The sequence below is a fragment of the Nipponia nippon genome, unplaced genomic scaffold (assembly GCF_047370975.1).
Source record: "Nipponia nippon isolate SJK-2023a ecotype South Korea unplaced genomic scaffold, ASM4737097v1 scaffold_1, whole genome shotgun sequence".
Lineage (NCBI taxonomy): Eukaryota > Metazoa > Chordata > Aves > Pelecaniformes > Threskiornithidae > Nipponia > Nipponia nippon.
Window position 1 is genome coordinate 105,635,232 of NW_028262290.1, and position 17,446 is coordinate 105,652,677.

The following is a 17,446-nucleotide window of genomic DNA, read 5'->3' on the forward strand; positions in this document are numbered from 1 at the left end:
TGTACGTCTCGTTCACACACAATCGCTCAGCACACCATAAGGCTGTATGACACTCTCATCTCAAGGGATCCTGTCCGTGACGCCAATTAAATGTCCCGATCCAATGTCGGGGGGAGGTTTCGATACGATCCCAAGGACGAGATTAAGACGCTGGAATCGGTCAGATGTCATACAACCTTTTACTTTTATTTGAGGGGAGAAGAGAACGGAGGGAGGAGGGAGGGCAATGGAGGAGGGGAAAAGAATAGGGGAGAGGGAGAGAGAGAGAGAGAGAAAGAGAAGGAGGAGTTTATTACCACCACTTCGAGTCCTGATGACCTTCTGCTGGGTCTTCGGTGGCCTCAGGCTTCGTCGGGGACTGAAGGGGGGGGGGGGCCTTGAGGGTGCAGGAACAGAAGGAGTGGTCTCTCATGCGCCGCCCCGCCGAGGGGCACGTGTGCTCCTTATATAGGGGCTCACGCATGCGCGGATCACAAATGCGTACGTGCGGTTCGCCACGGATGTGCTGCCCCCGCCTCTGCTCTTTTCGCGCCTTTTTGTCCCCGCCTCGGCTCTTTTTGCGCCTTTAGTCTGTGCGCAGGCGCACGAGGTTGTTTTTCTCAAAGCTGTGGAGAAGGTGGTCTTTTCGAAGCACGACGCTGGATGGCGCTACGGCGGCAATGTCGAGACAAAAACCACATTTTTCTATCGGTCCTTTACAGACAGTGTGGTTTTTTTTGTGGAAGTAGACATGCAAAATTATTGCCAAAATATTTTTTCTTCGAATTATCTTGAGTATAAGAAGCTGTAGGAGGAATCTATAAGCTGGTGGAGTTCCCATGGGAAAAACTGCATTATACCAGAGGAAGGGTACAGTTGCGCATCGCCTGAAACAGCCACAAATCCTGCTGACTTTGCCCAGGTAGAAACAAGCCCACCTCTACAAGAAGCATGACTCATATCTTCAGGAATGATCCAGAACAGTGCACCAGACTACTCTACATGTCAGCATATTAGAGATGACCTTTCGACTTGTAATGAGTCACCAATCAAGCACTTCATCCCCAAACCACTCCTTATATATGTTTAAATCTGCTAGCAAGTACAAATACAATCTCTGGTTTTATAATAAAGTAAGGACCTTACTCTTTATTATGCATGCCAAAGCTATGAGTTGCTTGAGCTTTTTTTTTTCCTTAACCTCTACATTGATTTCTCAACTATTCTTCACAAGCCAAAGGGATCTGCTTTCTAGCATCTGACATTCAGGGCTGTTTAACTTTAGGGCACTTGCTTGCAAATGCAGACCATTTTAGTTATTTTTATGGGTCTCTATCCTCAGAGAAGGACTTGCCTGTATAAATAACAGTTACATAAAATATGTAGTTTACATATGCTACAATGTTTCTTTTAATGTCTCCTCTTCTGTAGATATTTAAAGAATGGGCATCACATCTCATGGGCTCAGAATTGTCACCTTTTTTGGAATGATGGCAACATATTGAGTCATGTGGATTGTTTCCCTAATAAGAAAGAGACAGAGATTGGGGAAGCAAGTTTTTTCTATCTTTCTTTACTGCATTTTGTTTATTTTGTGTTATACCCACTAAACTTTGAAGGTTAGTGTTGAGAAATAGCAGGCAGAGAATGACTTCCTTTTTTTTCAGAAATACCCGCTTTGATTTGAGGCTTCAGAACCTCTTTCCATATGATGATGAGAAAGGTAAGCAACAAATTCTAGTCTGTCTGCTGCAGTTTCTTTAAAAAAGAAATTACATCACAAACCCAAAACATTTATCTATTTATTTCATGTGTTAATAGCAATATGTGAAACCAAGCCTAACAGGATCAGCTGGTGATTGATGACAGCAGTATTTTCACAAGAGATTAAAAAAAAAAACACAACCCAAAATCTGAGAGACTTATTATTCAAAATGCTGGCTCCTCACCTCCTATAACTATTGTCAGCAGTAGGATGTTTTCTCCTTTTTGTCTTTGAAATATGTTTGGTTACTTTCTTTGTCATGATGCATTATGGAATAATTGGTTTATTTTAAGAATCATAGAATCATAGAACCATAGAATGGTTTGGGTTGGAAGGGACCTTAAAGATCATCCGGTTCCAACCCCCCCTGCCATGGGCAGGGAAACCTTCCACTAGACCAGCTTGCTCAAAGCCTCATCCAACCTGGCCTTGGACACTTCCAGGGATGGGACATTGTTCCAGTGCCTCACCACCCTTGTAGTGAAGAATTTCTTCCTTATATCCAATCTAAATCTATCCTCTTGCAGTTTAAAACCATTGCCCCTTGTCCTATGACTACATTACTTCTCCAGCTTTCTCGTAGGCTCCCTTCAGGTACTGGAAGGCTGCAATAAGGTCTCCCTGGAGCCTTCTCTTCTCCAGGCTGAACAACCCTAACTCTCTCAGCCTGTCTTCACAGGAGAGGTGCTCCAGCCCTCTGATCATCTTCATGGCCCTCCTCTGGACTCACTCCAACAGGTCCATGTCGTTCTTATGTTGGGGATCCCAGAGCTGAACACAGTACTCCAGGTGGGGTCTCATGAGAGCAGAGTAGAGGGGGTGAATCACCTCCCTTGACCTGCCCGTCACACTTCTTTTGATGCATCCTGGGATGCAATTGGCTTTCTGGGCTGCAAGTGCACATTGCCAGGTCATACTGAGCTTCTCATCAACCAACACCCCCAAGTCCTTCTCCTCAGGGCTGTTCTCAATCCATCCTCCGCCCAGCCTGTATTTGTGCTTGGGATTGCCCTGACCCATGTGCAGGACCTTGCACTTGGCCTTGTTGAACTTCATGAGGTTCATACGGGCCCACCTCTCTAGCCTGTCAAGGTCTTTCTGGGTGGCATCCCTTCACTCCACCGTGTCGACCGCACCACACAGCTTGGTGTTGTCATCAAACTTGCTGAGGGTGCATTCTATCCCACTGTCCATTTTGCCAACAAAGATGTTAAACAGCGCTGGTCCCAATATTGACCCCTGAGGAACACCACTTGTCACTGGTCTCCACTTGTACAATGAGCTGTTGACCGCAACTCTTTGAGCGTGACCATCCAGCCAACTCCTTATCCACCAAATGGTCCATCCGTCGAATCAGTGTCTCTCCAATTTACAGACAAGGATGTTGTGCAGGACAGTGTCAAATGCTTTGCACAAGTCCAGGCAGATGATGTCAGTTGCTCTTCACTTATCCACCAATGCTGTAACCCTGTTGTAGAAGGCCACTGAATTTGTCAGGCACGATTTGCCCTTAGTGAAGCCATGTTGGCTGTCACCAATCACCTCTCTGTTTTCCATGAGCCTTAGCATAGTTTTGAGGAGGATCTGCTCCACGATCTTGCCAGGCACAGAGGTGAGACTGCCTGACCTGTAGTTCCTGGGTCTTCCTTTTTTGCCTTTTTCAAAATGGGGGTTATGTTTCCCCTTTTCCAGTCAGTGGGAACTTCACTGGATCGCCATGACTTCTCAAATATGATGGATAGTGGCTTAGCAACTTCATCCGCTAGTTCCCTCAGAACCCATGCATACATCTCAACAGGTCCCATGGACTTGTACACCTTCAGGTTCCTTAGATGGTCTCAAATTTGATCTTCTCCTACAGTGGGCGGTCTTCATTCTCCCAGTCCCTGCCTTTGCCTTCTGCAACTTGGGTGGTGTGGCTTGAGCCATTGCTGGTGAAGACTGAAGCAAAAAAGTTGTTGAGTACCTCAGCCTTCTCCACATCCTGGGTAACCAGGTCTCCTTTTTCCTTCCAGAGAGGGCCCACATTTTTCCTAGTCTTCCTTTTATCACCGACATACCTATAGAAGCTTTTCTTGTTGCCCTTGACGTCCCTGGCCAGATTTAATTTTATCAGGGCTTTAGCTTTCCTAACCTGATCCCTGGCTGCTCAGACAATTTCTCTGTATTCCTCTCAGGCTACCTGTCTGCGTTTCCACCCTCTGTAGGCTTCCTTTTTGTGTTTGAGGTTGCCCAGGAGCTCCTTGTTGATCCATGCAGGCCTTCTGGCATTTTTGCCTGGCTTTCTCTTTGTTGGGATGCATCGCTCCTGAGCTTGGAGGAGGTGATCCTTGAATATTAACCAGCTTTCTTGGGCCCCTCTTCCCTCCAGGGCTTTATCCCACAGTACTCTACCAAGCAGACCCCTGAAGAGGCTAAAGTCTGCTCTCCTTAAGTCCAGGGTAGTGAGCTTGCTGTGAACCCTCCTTGGGGCCTTAAGGATCCTTAATTCCACCATTTCAGAAGAAAGAAGCCAGGAATCATGCAAATTCACTCCCTGGAAAAAGTTGTTGCAAAAATGTTGTTACGCCTCATACTTAGGCCTTTTAGTCTGCCTTTTACTTTAATGTGGAAAAATTAATTTGTTTTAAAAAAACAGCATGAACTGTAAGGCAACCTATCATTTCATGCTGAAATGAAACATACCATACTGCACCCTTGAGAAATTTCCTTGGTCAACGTGCATCTTGATGTAAATGTAAGCTAGATAAACTGATTAATACATTCACCCAGGTTAGATCTGCATTATTATCACAAAATTTACGTCTTTTCAAAACTGCAGGAGGCCTGGTATTCCAATTATATTGGAATGGAATGAGTCTCATGTTCATAATGCAAACACAAAGCAAGTGCATGCTCAGCTACTGATTCACTTTCCACTTCCTGTCCTCACATGACTTTAATAGAGGATTCAGTCCTACATTATGATTTTGCAGCTTGAAGTTATCTGGAAATAATTGCCTGTTTTGCAAGGACAAGTACTGATTAAAAAAAATAAAGTTGCATAATGTAGAGTCTTTCAAGCTGCTTAAGAAAAAATGTAGAGGATGTAGGGAGAAGAAAGGCTGGGGAGAGAATTTTCTCCTGCTGAATATAATCCCTTTGTTAGGTCTTAAATTGCATAATTTAGATTGCATAATTTTATATTGATGCATCAGGCCTAATGCTAAAAAAAAAAAAAAAGCAAGTCTAAAGATGGAATGGCTTATTTTGCAAATTTCATACATGTGTTAAACCCATAAAACACAAATTTCTAATCTATTGTCTTATGGAGATTTCCATCTCTCCCTGTTTTAGCTTTTTCAAGACAATAAATGAGACTCAAAAATAAATTGGCTCTTGCAATAATGTTTCTAACTGCAGTTGACACAAAAGTTAGGTAGCTATTTCTGATACCTCTTTTTTCAATGCTATTGAAGCTGCTTATCTAATACCCATGGCAATGAACTGCCTTTCCTTATGCTTGAAGGCAGCAAAGCTGGACAGTGTGATAGAGAAAGCATCCCTGTATTTTAATTCACTGTATATCATTGAAGCCATGTTCATTATTTTATCAATTGTCTTCGGTTTTGCGTCCTGCTCCATTTGTAGCATTTTGATGACTTATGCTCATGAGTTACACAGGACAAATGGGCTACATTTTTTCTTAGCAGGATTTCTTATGCCTGTTTTTATTGTGACAACAATAAATACATAGAATCAATTACCTGGTTGGTAGTATTCGTTACTTTGTGTATCATTTCTTTGCTTAGTAAAAATTATATTTTTTCCCATGTGGCATTCTTGTCATACTTATTAAAAACGTAATACAAACTATTTTTCTGTGATTTTATATTGTTTTATGAGGCAGTGTAACCAAGAAATAATACAGTATTCAAAAACTACAAAAATGTCATGACTCTGCAATGTTACTTGCATTATTTTCTCAACCTTTCTTGATATGTTTTAATTCTTTGTGACTTTAACTTGGAAAAATACAGATAGTTTTCTTCATATAAAATATTTTTAAGTGCCACATCTGGTTTTGAAATTTTTTACATTTCTCGTGGCTAGAGCTTTCCAAGTATTTTCAACATGACTGTAGATAAACTTTTGCTTATAACTAATTAGTAAGCACCAAGGGAAGAGAAAAGTAACTCTGATACTATGCTTACTCTTCTAGCTTCATTTTGTAACCAGAGACAAGGAATATCTTTAGTTTTCTTGTTATGGGCAGCTCTGGGTCTCACATTGCAATGTTTCACTTTACTGCCCCTTAAATATATTCTCCAATGGCTAGGCAACCATGCTGAAGAACTGTTGGACAATAAAATAACCACCTATATATAAATTTTGGGAATGATCACTAGTGACTTTGTGCTACATTACAGAGAGGTTAAAGAAAGACATTCTGACAACAGTGAAAGAGCTGACAATTTACATAGTGTTAAAAATGGTCCCAAGAAGCAGGAAATGGAATGTCTGGGACATACAAATGAAACTTTTAGTGATGGATAAAGTCCTACTACCAACCTATGACCTCACTGAGCAGCTCTGAAACAGGATAAACAGAGGAAAGAGAGGACAGCCAAGCTGTAGAGACAACTATTCCTGTAACAAAGCTCTTTGTATAAGGTCTCTGCATTTCAGATGACCTATACTTTTATGATGAGGGAAAAGGCAAACATATGAGCTTAGTGGGAGAGTTAGATATGTTAATTAATGTTCAGTTATAGGGACTATAGTTTTTTCTATGGATCTGAGGGAAAGGAAACTTTTGTACGGAAGACTTCATCTATTTTGTAAGCTCAACATAATTGATTTCAGGTTTGTATTTGAAGTCAGCATAGAAAAATTCTGTTGGGTGTAGTATGCAAATAAATGTCTTATTCAATGTCAGCTCCTTAGTTGCTTCATGATGTAAGATTAATAGTTCTCGACTGATACTGATACTGCAGTGTTTAACTAGTTGTGCATATTAAATGAATGAAAACTTTTTACTGAAGTAATACATCATTGATGACCTGGCTGCCAAAAAAGAAGTTAAAATATTATTCTATTATGGCAGTGGAACTTTACTAGATGCTGTTGACACACATGCTTTCAAGAAAGCAAAATAGGTAAAAGCTGCTCAAAAAAGATTTTTTATGCTCAAGCAGTTTAAAAGGAATTTCAAATGTAGTAGTGAAAAATATCAACCAGTTGTCATGGTTTAACCCCAGCTGGCAACTAAGCACCACACAGCTGCTCATTCACTCCCCCCTGGTGTGATGGGGGACAGAATCAGAAGAGTAAAAGTGAGAAAACTTGTGGGTTGAGATAAAGACAGTTTAACAGGTAAAGCAAAAGCTGCACACGCAAGCAAAGCAAAGCAAGGAATTCATTCACTACTTCCCATTGGCAGGCAGGTGTTCACCTATCTCCAGGAAAGCAGGGCTCCATCACATGTAACAGTTACTTGGGAAGACAAAACGCCATCACCCTGAGTGTCCCCCCCTTCCTTCTTCTTCCTCCAGCTTTATATGCTGAGCATGATGCCATATGGTATGGAATATCCCTTTGGTCAGTTGGGGTCAGCTGTGCCAGCTATGGCCCCTCCCAACTTCTTGTGCACTCCCAGCCTACTCGCTGGTGGGGTGGTGTGAGAAACAGAAAAGGCCTTGACTCTGTGTAAGCACTGCTTAGCAGTAACTAAAACATCCCTGTATTATCAACACTGTTTCCAGCACAAATCCAAAACATAGCCCCATACTAGCTACTATGAAGAAAATTAACTCTATCCCAGCCAAAACCATCACACCAGTTTACTAATAATAAATAATATTCATTGGAAGAGCAAACTTGTAGGAAAGCAAACTTTCAGGTTTTTTAGGAATTAATGGTGGGACTGCCAGGGAAACTCCTCAGGGATAAAGGAGCTGAACAGAGCCAGCATCTTTTAAGGACTATTTTTTTAGAGCTCAAGAGCTCTTGATTCCCATGTGTAAGAAATTGGACAAGGAAGGCAGGAGACCAGCATGGCTGAGTAAGGACCTCCTGATCAAATGAAAGTGTAGGAAGGAAATGCATAGGCAGTAGAACCAGGGACATGTATCCTGGGGAGAATACAGGACGCTGCCTGCATGTGTAGGGATGGGATCAGGAAAGCTAAGGCACAGTTGGAGCTGAATTTGGCAAGGGATGTGAAGAATAATAAGGCGGCCTTTTACAGGTATGTTCACTAGAAAAGGAAGATTACAGAAAATGTACCCACCCTGGTGAATAAGACAGAGGAACTGGTAAAAACATGTTTACCACAGCCATAGAAGGTTGTGGTAAAAAATACTTTTTTTTTTTTGGCTCAGTTTTCAATAATAATCTCTCTTCCCACATTTCTCAAGACCCTGATCTCAAGACAGGGACTGGGGGAATGAAGTCCTTCCCATCATAGGAGAAGATCAGGTTCAAGACCACCTGAGGAACCTGAACATACACAAGCTCATGGGATCTGACAAAACGCATCATACGGTCCTGATGGAACTGGCTCAGTTCCAAGTTGCCAAGCCACTCTGCATCATATTTGAAAAGTCATGGCAGTCAGGCCAGTTCCCAGTGACTGGAAAATGGGAAACATCATACCTATTATTAAAAAAGGTAAAAAGGAACTACCAACCAGTCAACCTCCATACCAGGTAAGATTATGGAACAAATCCTCCTGGAAGTTATATTGAAATACATGGAAGACAGGGAGGTGATTAGAGACAGCCAACATGGCTTCACCAAGAGACAACCAACATGGCTTCACCAAGAGACAACCATGCCTGACCTATCTAGTAGACTTCTATGATGGAGTGCCGCCCCCAACATTCTTACCTCTAAATTGGCGATGGATGGATTTAATGGATGGGCTGTTAGATGGATAAAGAATTGGATGGACATCCACATCTGAAGAGTGACAGTCAATGACTCAATGTCCAACATCAATACAGGCTGGGGGATGAATGGATTCATAACAGTCCTGCAGAGGAGGACTTGGAGATACTGGTGAATGAAAAATTGGACATGAGTCGTCAATGTGCGCTTGCAGCCCAGAAAGCAAATAAGTAATCTCCTGGGCTGCATGAAAAAGAAGCTTGGCCAGCAGGTTGAGGGAGGTGATTCTTCCCCTCTACTCTGTTGTCATGTGATGCCACCTGGAGTACTGCATCCAGCTCTAGGGTCCCTAGTACAAGAAAGACATGGACCTGTTAGAGCGGGTCTAGAGGAGGGCCAGGAAAATGATCAGAGGGCTCGACCACCTCTCCTATGAAGAAAGGCTGAGAGAGTTGGGGTTGTTCAGCCTGGAGAAAAGAAGGCTCCAGAGAGACCTTATTGGGCCTTTCATTATATAACAGGGGCTTATAAGAAAGATGGAGAGACTTTTTACCAAGGCCTGTAGTGACAGGTCAAGGGGCAACGGTTTTAAACTGAAAGAGAGTCGATTTAGATTGGATATAAGGAATAAATTTTTTCCAATGAGGGTGGTGAGACACTGAAACACATTGCCCAGATCTCCTATTCCCCTTACAAACAGATTTTTCGTATAGAAAATTATTTGTCTAACATTTCGGCTATGAGAACTACAATGTACTTTGAAAATGTGTTGAGTGAATAGAAAAAAATTGTGTGTGTATGTGTACATAGATATGCATTTTGGGTTTGTGTGTACACTGTCACAAATAATTCAAGTAAAACATTCACAAACATGTACAAGAAAGAAAATACTTGACAATAGTCTTGTTTGTCACAATACCTGTTCTTCTTTCATCTGTTAAAATATTTCAGTGCTCACTGAACTGCTAGGAATTACAAAGGAAAAATGGGGGAGAGTTTTATGAAGGGTAGAATTTATGAAAGTGAATGAACCCTTTAGTCTAACAATTAAGTATAAAGATAAGTAATTCTTTGCACACAGTACATATTGGACTCCTTGTTTTCAAGGGAGTAACGGTACTCAGACAATCTGATTTTAGATTACCTTTTTTTCCTGCTGTTGAGCATCCTTCTTCCATCCTTTGGAAGATTCTAGATAGTTGACTTAGAATCTAAATATGTTCTAACCCCATAGCGTAAAGGATGATAAATGTGTGCAAAGACCTTGCTATGGTTTTAAAGATTCCCTTACCACTCTCACCAATACTCCTCAGTCTATGAGTAATGTGGACACTGCAGTCAGCATATGTTTATATCGTGATGGTCTTGGTGTAGCAGTTTAGAGTCTAAACAGTGGCATAGGAATGAATTCTTTGAAGCTTTTGAAGTAAAGAGGATATTAAAAGACATGGGAAATGTATGGAGGCACATAGACCAGTGTGTAAATTATAGGATGAATATACCTTTTCAGGGACATTGAGTGAAAGATTCACACAGACATAGTAGTCTGAAATTTTTCACAGAAAAAACTCTTAAAAGATAAAAATTTCAAGTGAAATTTTCTACAGTAGCTCTCTCTTGATTCTCACTGAAGAATTTTAGGTAGATGGACTTGAGATTATAATAAAAAGCCGCTTAAGTCAAAATTTTATCAGCTTCTCTACTGTGATCCTAGAGTCTAATTCTTAGGGTTTGTTGTGATTCAGCTACTTTGGAACAGAGACTGCAATTAAAATAATAATAAAAAATATAATGGAATTGCTTTTGAACAGAAAAAATGTGAAACACAGAACTCCCACTGGAAAAAAAGCTTCTAAACCCTGCAAATCTGTATTTTTCTCCCCTTTCTGCTCCCAAGATTATAAATATACTAATTCTTCAAAGTTCGCTGTTCTTAGATACACAAAAGATTTGTATTCATTTTCATAGAGCCAAAATGTCAAACACATTTTTATTCTTTTAAAATAACAGAGCTTTCTAGTAATAAAAATCACTATTGGAAACAAAAGAGTTGAAAAGGAGAAAACAAAAAACCAATATAAATTCAACCTAGTGATGTTTAGTGTTTCATTGTGTCACATGGTTTCATGATTTCTATTTATTACAATAAATGGTCAGTAAACATGGGAAAGTTTTCATACTTGGATATAATTAAAATGTTCTCTTAACATTCCCTTTAGTTCAGTAAAATAGTAATCTTATTAAGGGTCAAGTATTTGCTGTGCAACCCACAGTTTAAAATCTGTAGAATTACCATTGGAAAAGAATATCAAAATTTGTCCCATTAATTTTAGCTTTATTTATTTTCTCTTTGATCTTCAGTTCCTTTTGGGACTCCTGAGTAAGTGAAAATTATGAAAGCTTTTAGTTCATTTTGGGTCAAATTGTAGGATTTTTCCAAACAGACATTTTAGTTTGAAGAGAAGGTTTTTTCTTACAAGCTTCTGCTTTATTGCAGCATTACAAATGACTATTCTATACTATTTTCTCCAGCTTGCAGAACTGTCTTGTTATCTCCCTTATTTATGCATAATCTACCATATTGTTTGTGGTTCTATGTGTTCTTCATTAAGACAACTAGGCTGCTTTCTGAAAAAAACTATACGATATTTCAGCCTCCAGGAAAATTACCAGCATTAAAATACGGCTACTGTTGTGAATGCTGGAAAAATACTTTACAATCTTTTATAAATTTTTCAGATAATCCACTTCTGACCTTGTTCATGTCCTCCCAAATTCTCTTTTGACAAACTTTCATGCAAACTTGCTTTTGTTTTTCTAGATTTTTTACTCTTCTTCCTGGAAAACTAATATGTGGATTCCTGCAAGAAATTTGCTACTTATTATTTTCTTTCTGTTATTTACTCTTTCCTGTTTGCACTTCTATTTTTGGCAAAATTTCACTATATTGCAGTGCATAAATAACCAGTGACCTATCACAAATAATTCAAGCAAGCAACTGTTTACTAGTATGTAGGCTGAGATTTCTTTGCCCCCAGATTTGGGCCACTGTGTGTACAAATGCAGAGGAACAGGGATCAGTTTGCAATCTTTCTTGCCTCTCTGACCAAAGGCACTATATGTTAGAGTTTTACAAGTTGATACTCTTTTGCAGAAGAAATAGTCATGGTGTTTAGGCTGACTCAATTTATTTATACTATAATTCATTAGTCATTGAACAACAGTGGATTCAATCTCTTTTCCAAGAATTCCCACCTAACATCACTGCCTGTCCTTGAAAAACAAAACAGTTGTCTTTGGTTATAGCGATAAGGCAGAGCACTACTCTGATTTTTTTCGGAAGCTCTGTTTAAGGAGACCAAGTAATAGAATAGGATTTTGGGAGGAGGGGGAGTTTGCTTGCTTTATTCTGCTTAGTGGCTTTTTTTTCTCCACAGTTTAAGTTAATAATAACACTCAAGGAATCTAGTCATAATGCTTTACACAAGCATATACACAAGTAAGGAATTTAATTAAGTACTTGTTGGCTAGAGCTTTCTGGAAAAGTACAGATGTGTATTCATATCTACAGTGGAAAACAGAAGCTCCTCCTCCTCTCCTGCAGAACATTTTAAAAGCAAGCAGCTTCCTATGAATAACAAGAATGGCCTGTAGTATTGGTTCAGAGTGTTCTCATGGGACTTATTGAGAGCAGCACCTCAGTGAGTCTGACATAGCCTGCCATCTGTTTTGACTAGGGCAGAAGCAAAAAAGCTTAGTTAAGATTAGGCAGATGTCCAGAATATTCTAAACCCACATAAGGACATACACAATAAATATGACTGCTCACTAGAGTAGGATTTAGATTTTATTTTTTTTTAGTATTTTGAATTCTCAATTTTTGCAGCTAGCCTGGAACGGGTAAGAATTTATTTAAAGGAGTAACTACAGAAAGCTATGTGTAAATTAATTGAATGACATACTAAGGGTGCTATGAGGTGCAGCTCTGTCTTATTTATAAGACATGGCATCTGTCAAAGTAGCTTCCCTATTTTGTTCAGCCCAAACACCTCACCCATTTTAAAAGAAAGCATGTCTTCCTGCGAGTAGCTGTACTTCAGAACAAGAATCAATAATTTCTTTAATGTAAGTTAAATAGTTTGTGTTGTATATGTCTGTATATGTGCATATATACTTATATTTATGTATATATGATACCACCACCTTCTTGGTGCAGGTACTAAGGGAGCTGACTAGGAAAAGTGCACTCCTAGATTTGTTGTTTGTAAACAGAGAGGGACTCATGGGTGAAGTGATGATTGATGGCTGTCTTGGTCACAGTGACCATGAAGCAGTTGAATTTCAAATCATTGGCAATAGGAGAAAAACTGCCAGCAAAACTTTAACTCTGGATATGGGAAGAGCAGACCTGGGGCTGCCGAAGAAGCTGGTTAGTAAGGTCCCCCAGGATTCTGCTTTTGAAGGTATTGGGGTCCATGGGTGCTGGTCACTTTTTAAGACCCATCCCTTAAGAGCACAGGAGCAGGCAATTCCAAAGTGTCAGAAGACAAGGAAGTGGGACAGAAGGCTGGCTTGGCTGAGCAGGGATCTTCTTCTAGAACTAAGGTGGAAAAGGAAATTTTATGGACATTGGAAGCAAGGACAGGAAACATGGGAGGACTACAGAGATGCTGTTCACCACTGTAGGCAGAAAATTTGTGTGGACAAAGCTCAATTAGAGTTCAAGCTGTCCAGCACGGTGAAGGACAACAAAAAGGACTTTTTAAAAATACATTAACAGAAAAAGGAGGATCGGAGATAACATTGGTCTGTTGCTTGATGAGGTCAGTCACCTCACAAATAGGGACGTAGACAAAGCAGAGACGTTTAATGCCTTCTTCGTCTCTGTGTTCAATACTGATGATGGGACCTGGGATCACCCTAGAGCCATCTGTTGGAAGACCAGCATTGGGCGGATGATAAACTCCCAGCCAACTCTGAACTTGTTCAAGATTTGCTGCTCCAGCTGGATGCACATAAGTCATTGGGACCTGATGGGTTTTATCCCAGGTAATAAAAGAGCTGGCTGATGTCATTGCAGGACCTCTCTCCATTATTTTTCAACATTCTTGGGAGTCTGGAGAGGTCCCAGTTGACTGAAAGTTCACAAATGTTGTCCCAATTTTCAAGAAGGGTAAGAAGGAAGACCCTGGTAATTACAGGCCTGTCAGTCTCACTCCGGTACCAGGTAAAATTACGAAGAAGGTTATTATGGGAGTTATTGAAAAACACTTGAGAGACAACACAGTCATTGGTCATAACCAGCATGAGTTCACAAGGGGAAGGTCCTATTTAACTAACTTAATTTCCTTTTATGACAAGGTTACCCATCTAGTTGACTAAGGGAAGCCAGTAGATGTGGGGGTTTTGGGCTTTTAGCAAAGCTGTTGATACTGTCTCTCACAGTATCCTTTTGAACAAAATGTCCAGCACACAGATAGACAAGTCCATAATATGCTGGATGAGCAATTGGCTGACAGGTTGGGCTCAAAGAGTTAAACAGAGTTACATCAGGCTGGCGACCCCTCACCAGTGGCTTCCCCAGGGCTCAGTTTTAGGGCCAGAGATCTTTAATGTTTTTATAAATGCTCTGGACACAGGAATCAAATGTACATTAAATTTGCTGATAATACTAAACTAGGAGGAGCTGTGGATTCCCTCAATGGTAGGAAGGCCTTAAAGATATATCTGGATAGACTAGAGAGCTGGGCAATCACCAACCATATGAAATTTAACAAGAGCAAGTGCTGGATTCTCCACCTGGGAGCTATCTTGGTAATCCTGGTTATACGTACAAACTGGGGCACGAGAGGCTGGAGAGCAGCTCTGTGGCAAGAGATCTGGAGGTTTGGGTTGATGGCAAGTTGAATACAAGTTACAGTAACATGTTACCTGGCAGCCAAAAGGGCCAACCACATCCATGGGTGCATCAAGCACAGCATAGCATAGGTGATTGTCCCACTCTACACTGCACTGGTGCGGTCTGTGTGCAGTTTTGGGCACCTCAATATAAGAAGGATATCAAACTATTACAGTGTGTCCAGAGGAGGGCGACCAAGATGGTGAAAGGTCTCAAGGGCAAGACTTATGAGGAGTAGCTGAGGTCACTTGGTTTGTTCAGCTTAGAGAAGAGAAGGCTGAGGGGTGACCTCATCACAGTCTACAACTTCCTCAAGGGAGGCAGTGGAGGGGGAGGTGCTGATCTCCTCTCTCTGGTGACCGACAATAAGACACGAGGAAATGGAATGAAGTTGCATCAGAGGAAGTTCGGACTGGGCATTAAGAAAAGGTTCTTCACTGAGAAGGTGGTCGGTCGCTGGAACAGGCTCTCCAGGGAAGTGGTCATAGCGCCAAGCCTGTCAGAGTTCAAGGAGCACCCGAATGACGCCCTTAGTCATATGGTTTAGTATTAGGTAGTGCTGTGAGGAGCAAAGAGTTGGACTTGATGATCCTTATGGGTCTTTTCCAGCTTGAGATATTCTATGATTCTATGATTTATGTGTTGATTGTATATATCTACCTGTAGACATACACAAACACACATACACACACTCACACATATATAATATATATGTATAGTAATGACAAGGTATGTCAATATCAAGGATGTCCATGATCCTCTCTCCAACTCTGTCAATATTTCTACAGTAGAATTCAACTGAGTCTTTTTTCTTTTTTTTTTCCTTTTCATATGTGTGCTGGAAGTCTTCTAAGATCAGAACTCGGTCTAATTTGTATTGCACTATCATTCTAACACAGCTGTGGTTCCTTGCTCTACTCTTAAGATAATTTCAGCTCCTTCATACACATGTTGAGGTCTTTATCAGTTTAAAAACTCTAGTCTTTTTTTTTTTTTTCTTTTTCTTTCCTGTGGGTGGTCCTCATAGCAGAGTAAATCTGGAAAGAATCCTTAGATTGTCTTAATCTGTTTAACTCTATAATTACTAGGGATTAGAGATACCATATAAATATCTGGACAAAGAGCAAGAGATGAAAGTCCTCTCAATGTTAAACCTTGTCCTGTGCTTTTATGGATGACATAATTAAATAATGCAAAGCATAGTGTTAGGTCTAATATGGCTCCATCAACTTCCAAAAAAATTAAATCATCAGCTTCACTGAATCAAGATGGGAGAGAATGTAGGCATGCTGTGTGAGCTGGGGAAAGAACTCTTGTAATAGTTACAGCTAAGCCAGTTCTAGTGTGCTCTTTGCTCTAGGTATTGCATGTCTGTCCATGCAGGACAAAAAAAAGGCAAATATTAAAACTATATCAAGGGTATTCTACTCCAGTTTTATAACATGTTGCCTGGTTGGTGGAGCACACTGGTATACTGTTGTGAGGTCAGCTGATTTTCAGACTGTCTTCTGTAATAAAGGTATTGTACGTGTATGAAGGGTGAAGAGAAGACAAGGTTAGTCCTAGTAGATTGGATGATGTACTGGGAAGGAAGAAAGGCTTTATGGATTTTGGTTAGATTTGACAATATTGCAAGGGAGGTGAAATCTAAGGAGAAGGAAACAATCCCTAGGAATCCAGCGTTTGTTTATTTTGCTGCTTATGAAACTAGCTGCTCTTCTGGACATATGCAAGGCATGCCCCACAAGCTAGAACAAGACTTCTGTTTTCTGCATATAAAAATGTGCTACTTCAAGTTTACTGAAACAGTGTTGATTAAAATAGTTATAGCTGCTTACAAATTTGTACCAGAAAAATCAGAATTGTTACTGACTTGTTAGAAATTATGGTTAGGCTGGTAACCTGGAAATAGCAGCTAGCCACATTTGTCATTTGTGAACCTTGCCTTCAAATTGCCCATTAAAACCAGCCTTCAGATTAAAGTGACATTTCAACTGAGGGATATTAAACAATGCATAATTTAATGTGCAGGTAATTGTTTGTATAGAGGTCACAAGTCCATTAAAATATATTTAGAAAAATTTGTAGTAGCTACAAAAGCTATTGCATAGGTTGAAAGTGCTCTTATCACTGGTATTTACTTTATGAGAAGGGGAAAGTGACAACTCCATATTTTATTACATTTTGTGCTGTTTAAAAAATGAACAAACAAAAAAACAGCTGTATTTTCTCCATGTTGCTACTAAAATAGTTACTGATGCTCAAAGATCTCGGAAAGGCCAAACAGCTGGCTTTCCCTCAGAACACTGGAAGAGCTCTGGACCTCACATTAATGAGAGCTGAAGGAAGAACTAATCTTGCAATCTCCTCTCCCTCTGCCCATGCAGATTTGGAACAAAGAAAGACATTCATGCATAGAGTTTACATTGAAAAAAGGTCAAATATGAGTTGATCTTCATATTTATACTTGAATTCTTGCTACCACTTTGTGATTCTCTTTAGTCTGAAATGCACCACTACTATAATGTCACTAGTTACAGATACATGCAAAATTATTTAGGCAAAATACATTGCTATCTGATTTTAATACCACTAGTAAAAGAAGTTGCACATATCTGTCCCACTCTGTAGGCCATATTATCTTTTCCTTAATTCTTTTTTTATTTTTTTTTTAAGTATGAATTCTATCTTATATGGAATGTGTGCATATTATTATCAAATAAGGCTCCTGCCTTCGTAAGGTTGACGATGGAAGACTACAAAGTGGAAACTATAGGCTATGTGAAACTCCTACAGGAATAAGAGTAATAAAAAAAGTTACAGAGGATCATGAAGCTCATTCCTTTACAAGATACTCCATGACTGAGTGTTTCAATGAGAGACTTGATATGTGAAGCTGCAGCCTGGCAATAATCTAAGCATTGTGAAAGTGA

General features: G+C 40.1%; 1 long non-coding RNA gene across 1 annotated transcript in view; it reads right to left on the minus strand.

Annotated features, from left to right (window-relative positions):
* Positions 1 to 1,388: 1,388 nt before the first annotated feature.
* Positions 1,389 to 17,446, minus strand: part of LOC148057538 (uncharacterized) — a 68,203-nt gene continuing 52,145 nt past the window's right edge. Inside the window, exon 4 of the long non-coding RNA XR_015706543.1 lies at positions 1,389 to 4,280. This is a non-coding gene — a long non-coding RNA (uncharacterized LOC148057538). The remainder of the gene's footprint in view (positions 4,281 to 17,446) is intronic.